Consider the following 18,925-nt stretch of genomic DNA (forward strand, 5'->3'; position numbering starts at 1 on the left):
TTAGTGACTGAAATATATTAAACTAGGCACGTCAAGTAATTTATTGATACACGTAGTAACTAGGAGAATTTGTACTTTGATAAATAGCATACTCAGTACCCTCTATTTACAAACATTTCTTGAGTGTGAAGATACTAAATATGTACTTTGATTTTCCTCGCTTTTCAATTTGGCAGGATGATCACTTTCATGTAATGGGTCTGTTTCTTTCATGGTGGGTACATACAAGGTCTACTATTATGTGATGTAAGGACATCTTATTTTCGCAATTATGAGTGACACTATCCACAAGCCACAAACTTAAAATGTATATACTTAAAATGTTAATGTGTCGCAACATTTTTTTCTTTCTATTACTGTTGAATATTTGACTACTTGGGTGCACTTCTCTTCCCCCCCCCCACCCCCCCCAACCCGGGGGGGGGGGGAGAATCGCTGGGGCACCGGGTCAGTCCCGGCACCCTCATGTGATTTTCCCACCACCCCCCCAAACCGGCGTGGCGAGATTTACGGCTGGCTGCTCAGAGAATCGTCATTTGTAACGGGCGAGCGGTGATTCTCTGGCCCGGATGGGCCGAGCGGCCTGCCCAACATGACAGGTTCCCGCCGGCGCCGTCCACACCTGGTCGCTGCCGGCGGGAACAGCGCGGGAATACTGGGGGGGCGGCCTGTGGGAAGTGGGGAGGGGGTATTCAGCACCGGGGGGAGGCTAAAAAGGGGTCTGGCCCGCGATCGGTGCCCATCGATCGGCGGGCCGGCCTCTCTGAAGGAGGACCTCCTTTCCTCCGTTGCCCCGCAAGATCAATCCGACATTTCTTGCGGGGCGCCAGCGGGGAGGATGGCAACCGCGCATGCGCCAAGGCCCGGCATGTGTAAATGCTGCTCCTAGCCCCCCCGGGGCTGGGAGAATAGGGGGCGAGGAGCGGCCTCCGACGCCGGAGTGAAACACTCCAGTTTTCATCTGGCGTCGGGACTTAGTCTCCCGATGGGAGAATCTCACCCCTTATCTTTTAATTTTTTTTAATTATTACTACTCGTGGGATGTGAGCATTACTGGCAAGGCCAGTAGTTATTGCCTATTTCTCAATTGCCCTTGAGAAACTGCTGAGTCTCCTTCTCCACTGCAGCTCATGTGGTGGAGGTACTCCCACAGTCCTGTAGGGAGGGAGTTGCAGGATCTTGACCCAGAAACTGTGAAATAAGCAGAATAGCTGTGTGCAGAAAATGTTGTCAGCACACACTGACATGTCAATGTGCTGTAATTTATTGTACTGCGATTCCCCTTGCATAGGTGTGCATAATTAACGTTTAAGCCTGATGCTTCACGATTATAACAACCAAATTGAGAAATGGTGTGTTAATCTGAAAAGCCTAGACACAAAAATACTATGTTTAAAATTTGAGGCCTTGAGAACTAATGTATGTGATAGAAGAAATTAGAGTAAATTACTCAGATGCCTAAATTAGTAAATTCATGGCTTACATGGTATTTAACATACAGACCAGAAAGTGTCCGGTTCACTCTCTAGTCTGTTCATCTGAGCATGAGCAGCATTGACATGCTACTGGTAGTCTCCGTGCCCCTGTGCTAGGTAAGTGAAGTATATGAGTTCCTGATTACAATCCATCAATTCCTGCCAGTAACTGCATGTGATGTGTTTAGATGGGAACTGGCCTCCGTATTTGAATAGTCTACCACTATTCACGGTCTTGAACAAGGTACAAAAGAGCTGTGACACATGTGGAATTTTCCTTAGTCAGAATCTTCAGTAAATTAAAGGAGAGAAAGGGAAGCGTTTGAGAACTTGCTTGGATATGCATGCTAACATTAGTCACTGAAATACATTAAACTAGGTACTTCAATTTAGGTAATTTGATTAACACCTTTATTATCCAATAAATATATGTGAGGGAACTGACGACTAAAAAATATTTTGCAATTAGGATGTTATTTTAGTGTTTTACTGTGCATTATGTTTCACTCATTATTTATGGATAAACCTGTGATAGGGAGTTAATGAGCACAATACTTCACGGCACATCATTTGAGCTTGCAACGCACCTCAAAATGCCACCTAATACAAATAAAGCAACAATCATACTGCTGAAATGCAGTTTACATAACTTATTTACAATTTTTAAATGTGCAATATCAGAAATGAAGCCTTGAATTAAATATTGAAATTTAATTCTGAGCTTCAGACGAATTTAAGCTTTGTTCTGCTGCTTTGCAATGTGATCTGAACCCTTGGATTAAGTTTCAATTTTGTACTTCTTTTGAAGTTATCATTATTCCACATCATAAGCATACTAAAGAGACCTTTCATGGCAGCCCCGATAATTAATTAAGCCTGTGAATATGTTGCCTCTGTGCAATTAATCTCGTCAGTCTGTATTACTGGTAAATCATGGATAAACACAAACTGCTATTAAACTACAGTTGGTAAACCACTACTCCTGCAGTGTGACATAGTTTAATTAGCGGTTATGAATTAATTCTTCTTCTCAATGGAAGGCAGGTTTAAAACTCTAGTTAGTAATTGTGCCGAAGAGTAGACTTGAGATTTTGTTGGTTAACTAGATAATTAAGTGACAAGGGCTAACTGGTTTATCAGTGTCAGCTGGCCAACTGATTCATGAAATTTCCCAATTTTACTTGTCAGTGCATTGGGAGAGGTGCTCCACGTTTTAGTGTTGAACATTCTCTCCTGAAAAGGCGTTAGCTGTTGCCATGCAAAAAGCTATCCCTGAATTGGGCACTATGTAAACTAGTATGAAAACCTTCAATGCAGGGTTTATTATATTATTGTCAGAGACGTCATAGTGGCACCGTGGTTAGCACTGCTGCCTCACGTCAGTGAATACCGGGTTCAACCCCAGCCCTGGGTCACTGTCCATGTGGAGTTTGCACATTCTCCCCGTGTATGCATGGGTGTCATCCCCACAACCCAAAGATGTGCAGGATTGACCACACTAATTTGATCCATAATTGGGGGAGAAAAGAATTGGGTACTCTAAATTATATTTAAAAAAATATATTATCAGATTATAAAGTAATTTCTGCTAATAATTGATGGCATGACATCATTGCATCACCAATCATCACTGAGCATCTATCCATGTGTAAACCCAATAATATTGTAACATGGTAACCATGCTTCTGAAGTCCAAGAAAACTAGGAAAATTAACAGTACTGGTATTAAAGGTGCCACCGTTAAATAAGGGAAAAATGCTTTGTATTCATTCTCTGCCACTAGCCAATGTGCACAGCGAAAAGATAACTGGCTATTGAATTTTTGATGTACTGTGCCTAATGATAAAATGTTAATTTAAATGTAGAGTTCTGTAGAAAGTGGTGTATCACACTGAGCGTTATTTTAGATTGATATTATCCTATGTTTTCAAATAAATTGTCTTGTAATTGTGGCTTTTTTGCTGATTAAAGGATAATTCAAGTTTCTTTGTGAGGTCGAATTAATATAAATGCATAGTGATTTGTAATTGATGGAAATCAGTTGCATGGTAACTTGGACAGTTATGATTCAGATTTTACTTACACAAATTATTAATTTTTTAATGGGTTAGAAGGATCAACAGTAAGAGAAAATTAAATATTATCACCTTGGATACATTGGGGTTTGCATGCATCATGATATCCAAATCCCCAGGTTTCGCTTGGTAGTAAATAGAATGAATTCTCATAAGATATAACAAAACCTGCCAATTTGATATATGGCACACGCCCATTTGGATTTAGTTTTGATTGAATTCAAAACCTGCTTTAATTCATATTACCTTCTAAGGGTAGGTCCCAGGCTTAGAATGGTTTCTGACTGCAGTTGTTCCTTACAAAAACTTGTATTTCTATCATGCCATTAACATAAAATGTCCCAAGGCGCTTCCCATATGCTTAGAAAATAAAATTTCACCATATGCTGTATAAGGTGACAATAGGGCAGATAGCCAAAGACGTAGCTTTTAAGGAGTGTCTTGGATAAGCTAGCAACAAATGAAAACTGCAGAGTATTGGCAGTTAAGTGACTGAGAATGCGGAGATAGAAATGAGGCCATGAAGGGATCTGAAATTAGGATAAAAGCTGTAAAATCAGACTGTTGAATGACTGGGCACCAAAGCAGATCAGTGAACACAGTAGTGAAAGGTAAACAGGACTTGATGCGAGTAAAGACATGGGCTGCTGAGCTTTGGATGACGAGTTCACTGAGGGCAGACTGGGATTCCAGCCAGGGCTCCATTGAAATAGTCAAGTATGGGTGGCATGGGAGCGTAGAGGTTAGCACTGCTGCCTCACGCCGCTGAGGACCCGGGTTCAACCCCAGCCCCGGGTCACTGTCCATGTGGAGTTTGCACATTCTCCTCGTGATGCATGAGTTTCACCCCATACCCAAAAAGATTTTTTAAAAATATAAATTTGGAGTATCCAATCAAGGGGCAATGTAGCATGGCCAATCCACCTAACCTGCACATCTTAGGTTGTGAGGGTGAAATCCATGCAGACACGGGGAGAATGTGCACACCACACAGATAGTGACCCAGGGCCAGGATCGAACCCGGGTCCTCAGCGGCATAGGCAGCAATGCTAACCACTGTGCCACCGTGCTGTCTGCACAACCCTAAAAGAAGTGCAACCCAGGTGGATTGGCTACACTAAATTGCCCCTTATTTGGAAAAAAATTGGGTTCTCTAAATTAAAATAAAGAAATAGTCAAGTATAGAGGCAGCAAAAGTTAAAAAGGTATCAGCAGCAGTTGGACTGAGACAGGTTGAGCCACGCAATATGATGAAGAAGGAAATGGGCATTCTGAATCATGGTCAGGAGCTCATCCCAAGGTAGAAGACGTGAGAGTCAGGATTCTCCGTTCCGCGACGCCGGTTTTGTAATTGGGCGGAGAATACCTTTTCATGCCGAAATTGGGGCAGTTGGGCTGTTTGATGCAGGTTTCGTATGCTCCGTCCCCTCTGAAACGGTGTCATCAGATGATCATGGCAATGCAACTGGGGTACGTCTACCTATTCTGGCACTTTTTGTATGATGCATTTGATCAGACACAGCACTGACAGAATGTTCCTCTTCGTGATGCCCAACTAAGGAAGGCCACACAAAGTTAATGTTCTCACTTGTTGGAGTAGAATCTCATTCTCACCAAACTAACTTTACACAATTTGCAACTCCCGTGGCCAGCCCTGACCAAAGCATAATATTCAGAAACTTACAGCGAACTACACAATAAGAGTTCCAACAGCTTGTTTTTACTATTCAGGCAACACAGTTGCTCAACTAAGAGCCACATAATCTAGTTAAACACCAAGATTCTAGTATATAAATTGCTAATCTTCCTAACTGAGCTGCGAACATCTAACATGAACATTATTAAATAACAGCAAATAATGTATCGTGCCGTTTTGTGCAACTTAAACTTGTGTGCACAAATCCTCACTGGCAAGCTCCCAATCTTAACAATTTTATGATAAAAGGGCAGCACAGTAGCATAGTGGTTAGCACTGTGGCTTCACAGCACCAGAGACCCAGGTTCGATCCCCGGCTTGGGTCACTGCCTGTGCGGAGTCTGCACATTCTCCCCGTAGCCACGTGGGTTTCCTCTGGGTGCTCCGGCTTCCTCCCGCAAGTTCCAAAATTGGGCATTCTGAATTCTCCCTCTGTGTACCCGAACAGGCGCTGGAATGTGGTGACTGGGGGATTTTCACAGTAACTTCATTGCAGGGTTAATGTAAGCCTACCTGTGACACTAATAAAGCTTATTATTATTACAATAAAGATTATTATAAAGATAAGCAGGGATAGAGCATTGATCACAGTAAGAGAAATAAATAAATGAAGAGCAATTTTTGAAACAGTGCTGTGGAAATTTAGTAACAAGCATGCAAATATATCTGGATGAAATCCCTCAGTTCTAATATAAGTTCATTTATTTCAGATGGGTACGTTAGTGAATCTTTACAAATAACTTGGCTCACTGTCATTCCAACCCATAAATCTATCAGGACTGCTCTCGAGCAAATTGAGCAAATAATTTGAGAGAATTGTTGACCAAACCTGGGAAAAGTGCATGCTGCAGAGAAACCGATCAAGAGGAAGGAAAATACATTTTAAAATATTTTGCGATAAGCCTCCTAGACTTGTTTACAAGGGTTCGTGCAGGGGTAGGAGACATATAACCTTCAGGATTATACAGAAATAGCTTTGGTAACGGAATCCTCGGTAATTGAAAAGGACATGGATAAGCATTGTACTGACTGTTGACAAGTAATGAATAATATTGGAAAGGTTTTATTCACTTGAGCTTTTTAGACTGGTTGTTCAACAAGCTGAATGCAACAATCTGTACAATTTTACTTCCTGATACTGTCCATTTAAACCATTCAGAACCTTTTCCAGTTGGAGGCAAAGATTTTCGTTATCTGGAGGTTATGGTGCCTGATGATTCAATTCTTCACCATTGTTGATTATAGTCTGTGGACTGAAGAACAAAAGGGAACAGAGAAAATGAGCCATAAAAATCACAATGGTCTTGATGTTCAACAAGCCACACCTTTATGTTGGTTGAGGCCATGCTGTAATGTTTATCATATTTAATGAGCTTTTCTTTTTATCTGTATACATTATTCTGGTTCTGTCACGACACTTTGTCCTTTCCAGGTCCTTTTAACTGAGTTCCCAGTTCAGAAAACTGTCAAACCAAGGAACCTGTGACACACAGAAAACCTGAAGCTCCTCCAATTGTCCTCGAAATCCAGAGGCAGATTTTAACACACAAGATTGAGATGTTATTTTCCAATGAAGTAAAAATCAAACCTATCGTTCAAGTCGATAGGATATGAATTGCAATCATACTGGTGGCTTTACTCCCCTATGAAGGCAAACTTTCATATCAAATAACATTCCTTCTCTTGTGGATTCAGTGACTGAGTGTTTGATTTGGATTGACCTTGTATGTTTCACTAATGATTCACTAATGTCCCTTAGGGAAGGAAATCTGCCATCCTTACTTGGCCTGGTCTACATGTGACTCCAGATCCACAGCAATGTGGTTGACTCTTAACAGCCCTCTAAAATTTCCTTAACAACACTCGGTTGTATCAAACAGCTACAAAAAAGAATGAAACCAGACGGATCACCAGGCATCGACCCGAGGAACCAGATATAACAACGGCAAACCCAGCCCTGTCAACCCTACAAATTTCACCTTAGTAGCATCTGGGGTGAAAATTGGGAGAGCTGTTCTAAAGTCTAGACAAGCAACAGCCTGACCGAGTCACTCACAGAGTCATACCTTACCACATATTGCCCCAGACACCACCATTTTCATTCCTGGGTATGTCCAGAGGTGACAGCACAGTGGTACACAGTCAGGGAGGAAGTTGCCCAGAGAGTTCTCAAATTCAACTCCCAACCCCATGAAGTCTTGTGGCATCAGGTCAAACGTAGGTAGGGAATCTCCCTGCTGGTTACCACCTACCGTCTACCTTCAGCTGATGAATCAGTATTCCTCCATGTTGAACACCACTTGGAGGGAGCACTTACGTGACTAGGGTACAGAATGTATTCTGGGTGGGGATTTCAATATCCATTACCATTACCAAGACTCGGTAGCACCACCACAGACTGAGCTGGCCAAGCTCCAAAGGCCATAGGTGTCAGACTGAGTCCACAGCAAGTGGTGAGGGAAGCAACAAGAGGGAAAAATATACTTGACCTCGTCCTCACCAATCTACCTGTTGTTGATGCATCTGTCCATGACAGTATCAGTAGGGGAGATCACTGCAGAGTCCTTGTGGAGACGGTGATCCAATTTCATATTGAGGATACCCTCCATCATACTACCACCGGGCTAAATGGGACAGATTTCGAACAGTTCTAGCAACTCAAACTGGGCATGTGAGGTGCTGTAGGCCATCAGCAGCAGTAAAATTGTACTCAGCCACAATCTGTAACCTCATGACTAAGCATATCTCCCACTCTATTATCATCAAACCAGGGGATCAATCCTCGTTCAATGAAGAGTGCAGGAGGGCATGACAGGAGCAGCAGCAGGTGTACTGAAAAATGGGGTGTCGACCTGATGAAGCTGCAACACAGGATTTCTTGTGTACCAAACAGCAGAAGCAGCATGCAATAGAAATAAACAATTCCACAACCAATGGATCAGATCTAAATTCTGCAGTCCTACCACATCCAGTCGTGAATGGTGGTGGACAATTGAACAGCACACTGGAGGAAGAGGCTCCACAAATATCCTCAAACTCAATGATGGTCGAGCCCATGACATTTGTGCAAAAGACAATGCTGAAACATTTGCAACAATCTTCAGCCAGAATTACCGAGTGGATGATCTGTCTCGGTCTCCTCCTGAGGTCCCAGTATCACAAATGTCAGTCCCCAGCCAAATCGATTCACTGCACGTGATATTAAGAAATGGCTGAAGGCACTGGATACTGTAAAGGCTATGGGCCCTGACAACATTGCAGCAAGAGTACTGAAGGCTTGTTTTCTAGAATTAGTTGCACCCTTAGCCATGCTATTCCAGTGCAGCTACAACACTGGTATCTACTGGGCAATGTGGAAAACTGCTCAAGTATGTCCTGTCCCCAAAAAGCAGGAGAAATCCAACGCCACCAATTACCACTCAATCAGACTTAATCATCCGCAAAGTGATGGAAGGGGTCGTCGAAAGGGGTGCTACCAAGCAGCACTTGCTCAGCTCAGTTTGGGTTCTGCCACACAGCTCCTCACATCATTACAACTTTAGACGAAACATGGACAGAAGAGTCAAACTCAAGAGGTGAGGTTAGAGTGATTGTCTTTGTCATCAAGGCTACATTTTACCGGGTGTGGTGTCCAGGAACCCAAGCAGAACTGGAGTTAGTAAGAATCGGGAAAACTCTCCACTGGATGGAGTCATTCCTCGCCCAGAGGAAGATGGTTGTGGTTGTTGGAGGTCATTCACCTCATTCTCAGGATATCACTGCAACAGTTCCTTAGCGTAGTGTCCTGGGGCCAACTATCTTTAGCTGCTTCATCAATAACCTTGCCTCCGTCATAAGCTCAGAAGTGGGGATGTTTCCAGATGATTGCACAATATTCAGCACCTTTCCTGACTCCTCAGATGCTGAAGCAGCCCCTCAGATGCTGAAGCAGCCCTAGGCGAAGCAGCCTCGCCCAAATTCAGCAAAAGCTGGATGACATTCAAGCTTGGGCTGATAAGTGGCAAGTAACATTCACACATACCAGGATCAGGGGATGACCATCTCCAACAAGAAAGAATCCAACCATTACCCCCTGACATTCAATGGCATAACCGTCACTGAACCCCCACTATCAGCATCCTGGAGGTTACCATTGATCAGAAATTGAACTGGAGTAGCCATATAAATACTGTATTTACAAGAGCAGGTTAGAGGCCAGAATTCTGCAGAGAGCAACTCACTTCCTGAACCCCCAAAACCATCTACAAGGCACAAGCAGGAGTGTGATGGAATACTCTCCACTTGCCTGGATGAGGGCAGCTCCAGCAGCTCCAACATCACTCAAGCTTGACACCATTGGGCAGCACGGTGGCACAGTGGTTAGCACTGCTGCCTCACGCGCTGAGATCCCAGGTTCGATTCCAGCTCTGGGACGCTGTCCGTGTGGAGTTTACACATTCTCCCCATGTTTGCGGGGGTTTCGCCCCCACAACCCAAAGGTATTCAGGATAGGTGGATTGACCATGCTAAAGTGGGTACTCTAAATTTATATTTTAAAAAATTGCCATCTTCAACATCCACTCCCTCCTCCATTGGTGCCCAGTGGCAGCAGCATGGTCAAGATACTTTGCAGCAACTTACCGTGACTCCTTCCACACCTCCTAAACCTGTGACCCTCTACCACCTAGAAGGACAACAGCAGCAGATGCATAGGAACACCAGAACACCACCACCTGCAATTACCCCCCCCCCCCCCCCCCAAGCCACACACCATCATGACTTGGAACTATATCACCATTCCTTCACCGCAACTGTGTCAAACTCCTGGAACTCCCTTTCTAACAGCAATGTGGGTGTACCCACATCTTATCAATTGCAGCGGTTCAAAAAGGCAGCTCGCCACCACCTTCTGGAGGCCAATCCGGAATGGACAATAAAAATGCTCACTGACGCCCAAATCCCATGAAATAATGAAATTAATCGAAATCATTAATATGAGTGCACTTACTGAGTATCTTCGAACACGTTTGTAACCAGGGGTCTGATCTTCAGTTGGAATTTCTGGCCTGGGAGCTTCCAGGAAAAGAGAATATCTCAATAAATGTAATTTTAGATTCATATCAGTGACATGTTGAAATTTACCATATCTTGCCCAGACTCCTTTCTCCCCTCCTTACAAGTACAATTCATAATTCATTGATGTCGCAAAGATATTGCGGCCCCCAGCATCTCCCCAAAGTAGCTATTTTCGATGCATGAACATTAAAAAGGGAATATTGCCAGGCTATTCGACTATGTGGGGGGGGGGGGGGGGGGGATCTCCCCGATCATTAACATACTCGATGTCCACGCACACATCAGGAGTAGGAAAGTTAATTGATTGCCCCCTCTGTGACACAGTCTTGATTCAGTTCAGCTAAGTCAGCACAGACCTGGCAATAAACCTGAGCTTCTTCTCATCTGTAATGATTACTATAACATCCCATGGTGCATTTATTCATTAAGCTATTGCGGAAGCTCAAACTCATACTTGAAATTATTAAGGCCTTCAGGATGATGGCACAGAGTGAGGTTACTACCTTGATTACCATAATACACCGGCCACTTTTGTTGGTAAATCTGATCCAAATTTGTTTTTCATTTTAAAGTATGTTGGTTTAATTTTACATTTGTACGCTATACAATAGGTGAGCAAGACGGCTCGTATGTACAATTTACATGTTCCCCTTTCATCAACCTTCCCTCACCCTTCCTTGCCCCCCTTTTTGTTGTTCGGGCTCCATGTTGGGCCCTTTCTTCCGTTGTAGATTCTGTAGGCTCTCTTTTGTTTTGTATTTGATACGGTTACCCCATGGCTTTGTTGGGGGGGGGGGGGGGGGGGGGTTGCTGTGGCCCCCTCCTCGGTATTTCCCATGTCCCCTCCTGGGTCCCTGGGTTCCTTCCTTGCTGCACCCCTTACCCCCCCAGTTCCTATCTGCTCCATGTGGTCTTGGCTGCCCTCATTGGCCTCCCTGCCCCCCTCCCGTCCTACCTGCTCTTGGCCTCGAACAGGTCTTGGAACAGGCTGACGAATTTCCCCCAAGCTTTGTGGAAGCCCTCGTCCGACCCTCGGATGCCGTTTTTGATCTTCTCCAGATGGGGAAATTCCAAGAGGTCTGCCAGCCAGTCCGCAGCTGTGGGCGGTGCTGCTGATCGCCAGCCGCGCAGGATTCTCCGGCGTGCAATTACAGAAGCAAATGCAAGGGCATCAGCCCACTTCCCATATGTAGCTCTTGGTGGTGTGATAGCCCGAACACTGCCACTCTGGAGCATGGCTCCACCCTCACAATAATGAACATCGCCTCGGAGAAGGCTGTTCAGAACCGGCAAGTCTGGGGAAAGTCCAGAACATGTGGGCCTACCCCTCCCTGTCCCCGTTCGCACTTGTCCTCCAACTCCAGGAAGAACCTGCTCATTCGGGTTCTGATTAGGTGCACTCTGTTCACCACTTTGAACTGCATGAGGCTTAGTCTTGCGCAGAAGGAGGTGGAGTTATCTCAGCTCAGCGCTTCACTCCAGAGTCCCCACCCTAATTCCGTACCTGGTTCGTCTCCCCATTACTGTCTTGCTCCGTCTCGTGTTGTCCTCGCCGTTTCTAACAGTCGTCCATAAATGTCCCCACAGTTCTCCTTCTACGTACTGTCTGCGTCCAGCAGTTCCTCCAGCATTGTGTCTCTCGGGGCCCTAGGGTACCTCATCGTCTCCTTGCGGAGAAAGTTTTTGATTTGTAAATGTCGGACCTCCTGTCCATTCGGTAGCTACAGTCTTTCCGTCAGCTCGTCCAGGGTTGCGAGTCTGTCCATGTAGAAGTCCATGATTGATAACGTTCCCCTGTCCTGTCTCCACTTCTTAAAAGTGCCCAGCATGGCTGATGGGAATTTGTGGTTACCGAGGAGTGGGGCCATGGTGGACACCTCGGTTAAACCGAAGAGCTGTCTCATCTGGTTCTAGGTTTTTAATGTACCTACCACCACTGGGCTGGATGTGTACTTTGCCAGGGGGAATGGGAACGCTGTCATGACTAGGGTTCGGAGGGGCATTCCTGTACAGAACTCCTCCATTATCCCCCATTCCTTGCTCGGCTCCCTTACCCATCCCCGCACTCTCTTGGCTGTGGCTGCCTAGTGTTAGTATTGTAGGTTCGGAAGGGCCAGACCGCCCATGTTTCTTCCCCTCGCCAGTGTAGTTTTGGGGATTCTTGTATTCTTCTCTCCCCCCCCCCCCCCCCTCCCCCCACACACACACATGCACACAAATGCCATAATTGTTTTATCTATTCCTTGGAAAAAGGTCTTGGGGATGAAGACTGGTATGGATCAAAACAGGAAGCGGAACCTTGGAGGTACATTCATCTTGATCATGCCAGGGAGACTGGGGAGTGCATCCCATTTCTGGAGGTCCTTTTTAACTTCCTCTGCCAGACTGGTCAGATTGCATTTCTGGATCCGTGTCCAGTCGTAGGCTATCTTGATCCCCAGATAACGGAATTTGTTTTGGGCTAGTTTGAATGCTAGACCCTCCAGCTTTGTTCGTCCCCCATTCTTGCTCAGGTTGAGTTTGTAGCCCGAGAATGCCCCAAACTCTCCCAAGAGCTTCATGATTTCTTTCAAGCCATTCTACTGGTCCGAGATGTAGAGGAGTAGGTCATCCACATAGAGTGAGACTGCCTCCTCTTTGGATGCACTTCCAGCATTTTGGGTCTCGCAGAGCGATTCCCGGGGTTCAATTGCCAGGGCATACAGGAGCGGAGACAGCGGGAATCCCTGTCTGGTGCCCCTATGCAACCGGAAGTATTCAGAGCTGGTGGTGTTTGAATTTGACCTCCAATTTGTAGTGTAAACTCAACAAACTCCAGACTTCTGAATTGACTCAGAAACCAGCTCATCCATTGCTCCGACACCTGGAGAAATTCAGAGAATCTGGGGAAAGCAACCACTCGGACTCGACAGCTGAATCTGCTACTGTCTGACCACTCAAACACACACACAAAACATGCACAAGGTGGAACAGAGCTCCTGGATTAGGGACAGGATAGAATGGGGAAAATAGCAACATAAAACTGAAAATAAACCACCAGGGAGATTTCGTTTAAAAGGAAATTTATTAAAGTAGGTTAAGAATCAAAGCCCATGGGACAGAATTGGAAAGCAAAACAAGTCAAACAGTGAATGGGTTGGCTTGTGCTTATATTTTAAAATGTGTCCATTCTAAGAGGAAAGGAAAACTGCGATATAGAAGGAATTGTCACAGTATCTTCATTGCAGAGTTAATGCAAGCCTACTTGTGACACAAATAAAGATTATTATATTATTATACATTTTTGTTGTCATAGAAAAGAGTAAGATAGAGTAGGGCAGCACGGTGGCCTAGTGGTTAGCACAACCGCCTCACGGCGCTGAGGTCCCAGGTTCGATCCCGGCTCTGGGTCACTGTCCGTGTGGAGTTTGCACATTCTCCCCGTGTCTGCGTGGGTTTCGCCCCCACAACCCAAAGATGTGCAGGGTAGGTGGATTGGCCACGCTAAATTGCCCCTTAATTGGAAAAAATAATTGGCTAATCTAAATTTAAAAAAAAAAAAAGATAGAGTAGCAGCCAGAGAGATGAAGTTGATCCTGACACTGAGAATGAAGCAAAGAAGGAGAGAGTGTAAGTTTACAGTACTGCAATTTTGGAGCAACATGACAGGAGAGTTTTGAGTAGCATTTACCAGAGTAGAAGGTAACACAAAACCAGCAGAGCTAACGCAAGGAAAGATATCACCGTTACAGTATAAACACGATATACTTTATTGTATTTGTACCTTTGTTTGTCACTGGTTGATCTGAAGATTTAAACTGCTTCCTTTTTATAAGCTCATCCTGAAACAGTAACAATGAAGTTAAGTTTTATTATTATGGACTAGATGAAGTCAAACACCATGTGGCACAGTGGCTAGCACTGCTGCCTCATGACACCAAGGTCCCAGATTCGATCCCGGCTCTGGTTCACTGTCCGTGTGGAGTTTGCACATTCTCCCCGTGTTTGCGTGGGTTTCGCCCCCACAACCCAAAGATGTGCAGGTTAGGTGGATTGGCCACGCCAAATTGTCCCGTAATTGGAAAAAAATGAATCGGGTACTCTAAATTTATTTTTAAAAAATGTCAAGAAACCATACCTGGAGAGTATTCATTGATAACGGAGAAGGACAACTGTGGGTAGTATTTTCCCTAGTCTAAGCTTAATGTAATTATTAAGGTTTCCAACTGTGATTAAACGTATTCCTGGAGGTTCCATCACACGACTTGTCCCCACAGTCCAGCCATTAATCAGCCACAAATCCACCTTGTGACGCACTGCTGTTCTACACCAATTGGAATGCAGAAAGTCTCATTGCCCAATTGGATGATGCTTGACTATAAGCCAAACAGCCCCCCCCCCCCCCAACCAATTCCCCCCCCCCCCCCCCCACACATCATTTTCAATATTTTTCTATCTGGTGAAGAGAAATGTTCAAAGAAAATGTGTAAAAAATGCAATATGTTTGAATATCCTGATGATTCTCCTCCAGGGTCGCACGCAGTACTGTCCTGGAGATTGATCTTTACTTTCTGGAGATGTCTGGCCACTCCTGTAGGGTTTGCAACCATATATTATGCATGCTGATGTGGCTCATCCACAGGGTGGGAGGACCAGCCACTTGCCGAAGGAGAATGCACACAGGTATCGTGCCTGCTCCTGCACACTCTATAACAAATAGATGTTGCCGCGTTACTGTTAAAACTAATATTGTAGTGAGACTTTTGACACTGTGGGTCTTGTACATCTGCAACAATAGAAGCAAAAGCTTGCGAGGATTCACTGCGGCCAGGAGTGGGCAAATTCTCACCCAGCAGTGTCACCAGATAGCTTTCAGGTCCAGCGAAGTCCAAGAGAACCACAAGAACATTTGTCATAGCACCGGCTCAAAATTCAGTATATATTTTTTAAGTCTCTACCTGAACAACTATTAAGAGGTTCGCAATTGCATTAATCAACACACCACATGACTGGGATTCTCAATGAGGAGCTGAGTCATATTGATGGAGGGGGGATGGGGAGGAATGCTAGCTTTGATCTGTGCTAATTAAGTGAGATACATGATGCAGTGGTGGGAGAGCAGCACTCCGAGATTACCAAGTTGAAAAGGCCAACGTTCCTATTGACACCTGCGGGAGAAAGGAAAAGTCGCTGGAAACACAGACAAAAGTCAGTTTGAAATAGTTCAGAAGAAGTCATATTGACCTCAAAACGTTAACTCTCTTTCTGACTCTGCAGACCTTTTTTAAAAAATTTAGAATACCCAATTATTATTTTTTTCCAATTTAGGGGCAATTTAGCGTGGCCAATCAACCTAACCTGCACATCTTTTGGGTTGTGGGTGTGAAACCCATGCAGACACAGGGAGAATGTGCAAACTCCACACGGACAGTGATCCAGGGCTGGGATTCGAACGTGGGTCCTCAGTGCCACAGTCGCAGTGCGAACCACTGCGCCACATGCCGCCTCTGACTCTGAGGACCTGCTGAATTTTTCCAACACTTTGTTTACCATCTCCAGAATCCACAGAATTTTACTTTTATTTCAGTCGTCAGTGATGTGAGTTACATACAATTATTCACAATGAACAGCATAGACTAGACTTGAGACCCACACAATGGTGTTGATCTTTGTTCACAACTAGTTAACTGTGAAATGTGCAATTCCCTTTACTTTAACCCATCATCTATCAGATGCGGATGGCATTGCTGTGCTTCTTTCACTTAAGCAAATAAACTTAGTCAACAAATTGTGGGATAAATTAAAATGCTCCTTAAAGGGACACTGCATCAAAGTAAACGGGATCCCAAAGGAAACTTAAAGCATCAAAACAAAATGTGACTGAAGGGGTCGATAAAACACTGCAGTCCCCGCAGTGCCCACCGGGTATGGAAAGCCTCCATGGTGCCAGCAGACACCGCATGCTCCCTCTCCAGCGACACCGCATCAAAGTAAACGGAATCTCAAAGGAAATTTAAAGCATTAAAACAAAATGTGACTGAAGGGGTTGATGAGACACCCCAGTCCAGGGACACCTGGGAGCAAATATAGCTGCGGAAGAGGGGAGATGGCGCTGGCTCTCTTGTCCCAGCATTTGCAGCATTTAAAAACAAATCTTTGCCGGTGTGCTGTGGATGTCACATTCTGTAGAGAGTCTGAAGTGAATGATGAACTACAGGACATGTAATTTAAATAATTGATTGTAGAACAACTGCATGATAATTAGGATAAATAAAATAATAATAGCTTATTGTCACGAGTAGGCTTCAATGAAGCTGACAAAAGCCCCTAGTCGCCACATTCCGGCACCTGTTCGGGGAGGCCAGTACGGGAATTGAACCCGCGCTGCTGGCATTGTTCTGTAATACAAGCCAGCTATTTAGCCCACTGTGCTAAACCAGCCCCTTATAATAAACGACTAACACTAATCAACACTGGAACTACTGCAGATACGTCTATCCACCAGCACAACCTACTCCCGACTACCATACCCACCGGGTCACGTGATGGGTGTACAATGCCACCTTGTGGTCGGAGGTCGTGCATAACATCAAGTACAACCTTGCCTTGTGCATATCTTCCCAGTGGACACTGGGTTGGGCACAGAGTTGGGCAAGTACAATAAACAACTGACCAGCGCTGCACCCACACAGACTGAGCGGTTGCAAGCTATTGCAGAGCGACCTTGCAACCAGGACAGGGCGAGCAGTTAACAATTTGGCAATGAGAGTCTGAATCACCACTGGACCGATTTGCCAATACAGCCAAAGGGGTCTTTCCCTTGGTCTGACTCTACTTGGGGCACTACTGCTTCGGTGTTTGTCAAGGGGGACACTTGTTGACCTTGTCAGTAAAGAGCCACCCATACCTGCTGCGTCTTGGCTCTTTTATCTACAATCCACTGCCTGCGCCTTCCTTCCCAGTGATGTGCAGAAGCCATTGCTAAAGTTACAGAGCTGAATGTTTACCGCAGCCGAAAGGGAGTGAAGCTGAAGTCAAGCCGCACACAGAGCGGCGGGGTAGGGTGATCCCTGCTTTGATTGACAGCTCCCTTTGAGACCGGCTGCTGTCGCTCAGCAACTAGACGCTGGAGGCGTTCGGAAAGACTGTCTCCAGCTGCCTTTCCTGCAACAAATGCAATCGTTTCCCTCGCGCACGCTGAAGTTTGAGCTTCTCAGCACATTGGAAGCTGAAGCCACAGTATTGAAAAAGTAATTTGATTGCACTTCCCTCCGCCTTATTCGGCAGGGTCTGGGAGCAGCCTTTTGGGCCCAGCACCATTCTTGCATTTCACAGGCATCGATCTACCGTCACCAACGCTGTTTATTCCCTTTAGACTAAGTGTTGTGTCCAAGGCTCAGGTCCCACCTCTCTCACATTCTCCCCCCCCCCCCCTCCCAACACACTCCCGGGACTCCCCCCACCCTCTCACATTCTCACTCCCCCCTCTCAACACACTCCCCCCACCCCTCACACATTCTCCCTCCCTCCTCCCAACACACTATTTCCCCCCACCCCTCTCACATTCTCCCTCCCCCCCCCTCCCAACACACTCCCCCCACCCTCTCACATTCTCCCTCCCCCCTCCCAACACACTCCCCCCACCCCTCTCACATTCTCCCTCCCCCCTCACAACACACTCCCGCCACCCCACTCACATTCTCCCCCCTCCCAACACACTCCCCCCACCCTCTCACACATTCTCCCTCCCCCCCTCCCAACACTCCCCCCACCCCTCCCAACACACTCCCCCCACCCTCTCACATTCTCCCTCCCCCCTCCCAACACACTCTTCCCCCCACCCCCTCACATTCTCCCTCCCCCCTCCCACACACTCCCCACACCCTCTCACATTCTCCCTCCCCCCTCCCAACACACTCTTTCCCCCCACCCCTCTCACACATTCTCCCTCCCCCCCCCCTCCCAACACACTGCCCCCACCCTCTCACATTCTCCCTCCCCCTCCCAACACACTCTTCCCCCCACCCCCTCACATTCTCCCTCCCCCCTCCCAACACACTCCCCACACCCTCTCACATTCTCCCTCCCCCTCCCAACACACTCTTTCCCCCCACCCCTTCACATTCTCCCTCCCCCCTCCCAACACACTCCCCACACCCTCTCACATTCTCCCTCCCCCTCCCAACACACTCTTTCCCCCACCCCTTTTACACAATCTTCCCCCCCTCCCAACACTCACCCCACCCCTCTCACAGTCTTTCCCCCCTCTCAACACACTCCCCCCACCCCGCTCACATTCTCCCTCCCCCCCTCTCAACACACTCCCTCCACCCCTCTCACACATTCTCCCTCCCCCTCCCAACACACTCCCCCACCCCTCTCACACATTCTCCCTCCCCCCTCCCAACACACCCCCCCACCCCCTCACATTCTCCCTCCCGCTCTCAACACACTCCCCCCACCCCTCACATTCTCCCTCCCGCCCAACACACTCCCCCCAACCCTCACATTCTCCCTACCCCCCACCCAACACACTTTTCTCCACCCCTCTCACATTCTCCCTCCCCCTCCCAACACACTCCCCCCACCCCTCTCACATTCTCCCTCCCCCTCCTCACATTCTCCCTCCCCCCCTCCCAACACAC

At 46.3% G+C, this 18,925-nt stretch overlaps 1 long non-coding RNA gene across 1 annotated transcript; it reads right to left on the reverse strand.

Annotated features, from left to right (window-relative positions):
- Positions 1-6,291: 6,291 nt before the first annotated feature.
- LOC119954532 lies at positions 6,292-17,449 on the reverse strand. The gene is made up of 4 exons (XR_005458257.1): positions 17,188-17,449; positions 14,065-14,122; positions 10,234-10,298; positions 6,292-6,499 (listed from the first exon to the last, which is right to left on the reverse strand). It is a non-coding gene; the product is annotated as an uncharacterized LOC119954532 (long non-coding RNA).
- Between the last annotated feature and the right edge of the window lie 1,476 nt (positions 17,450-18,925).

This window comes from Scyliorhinus canicula, chromosome 19 (genome assembly GCF_902713615.1).
Source record: "Scyliorhinus canicula chromosome 19, sScyCan1.1, whole genome shotgun sequence".
In the NCBI taxonomy this organism is placed as follows: domain Eukaryota; kingdom Metazoa; phylum Chordata; class Chondrichthyes; order Carcharhiniformes; family Scyliorhinidae; genus Scyliorhinus; species Scyliorhinus canicula.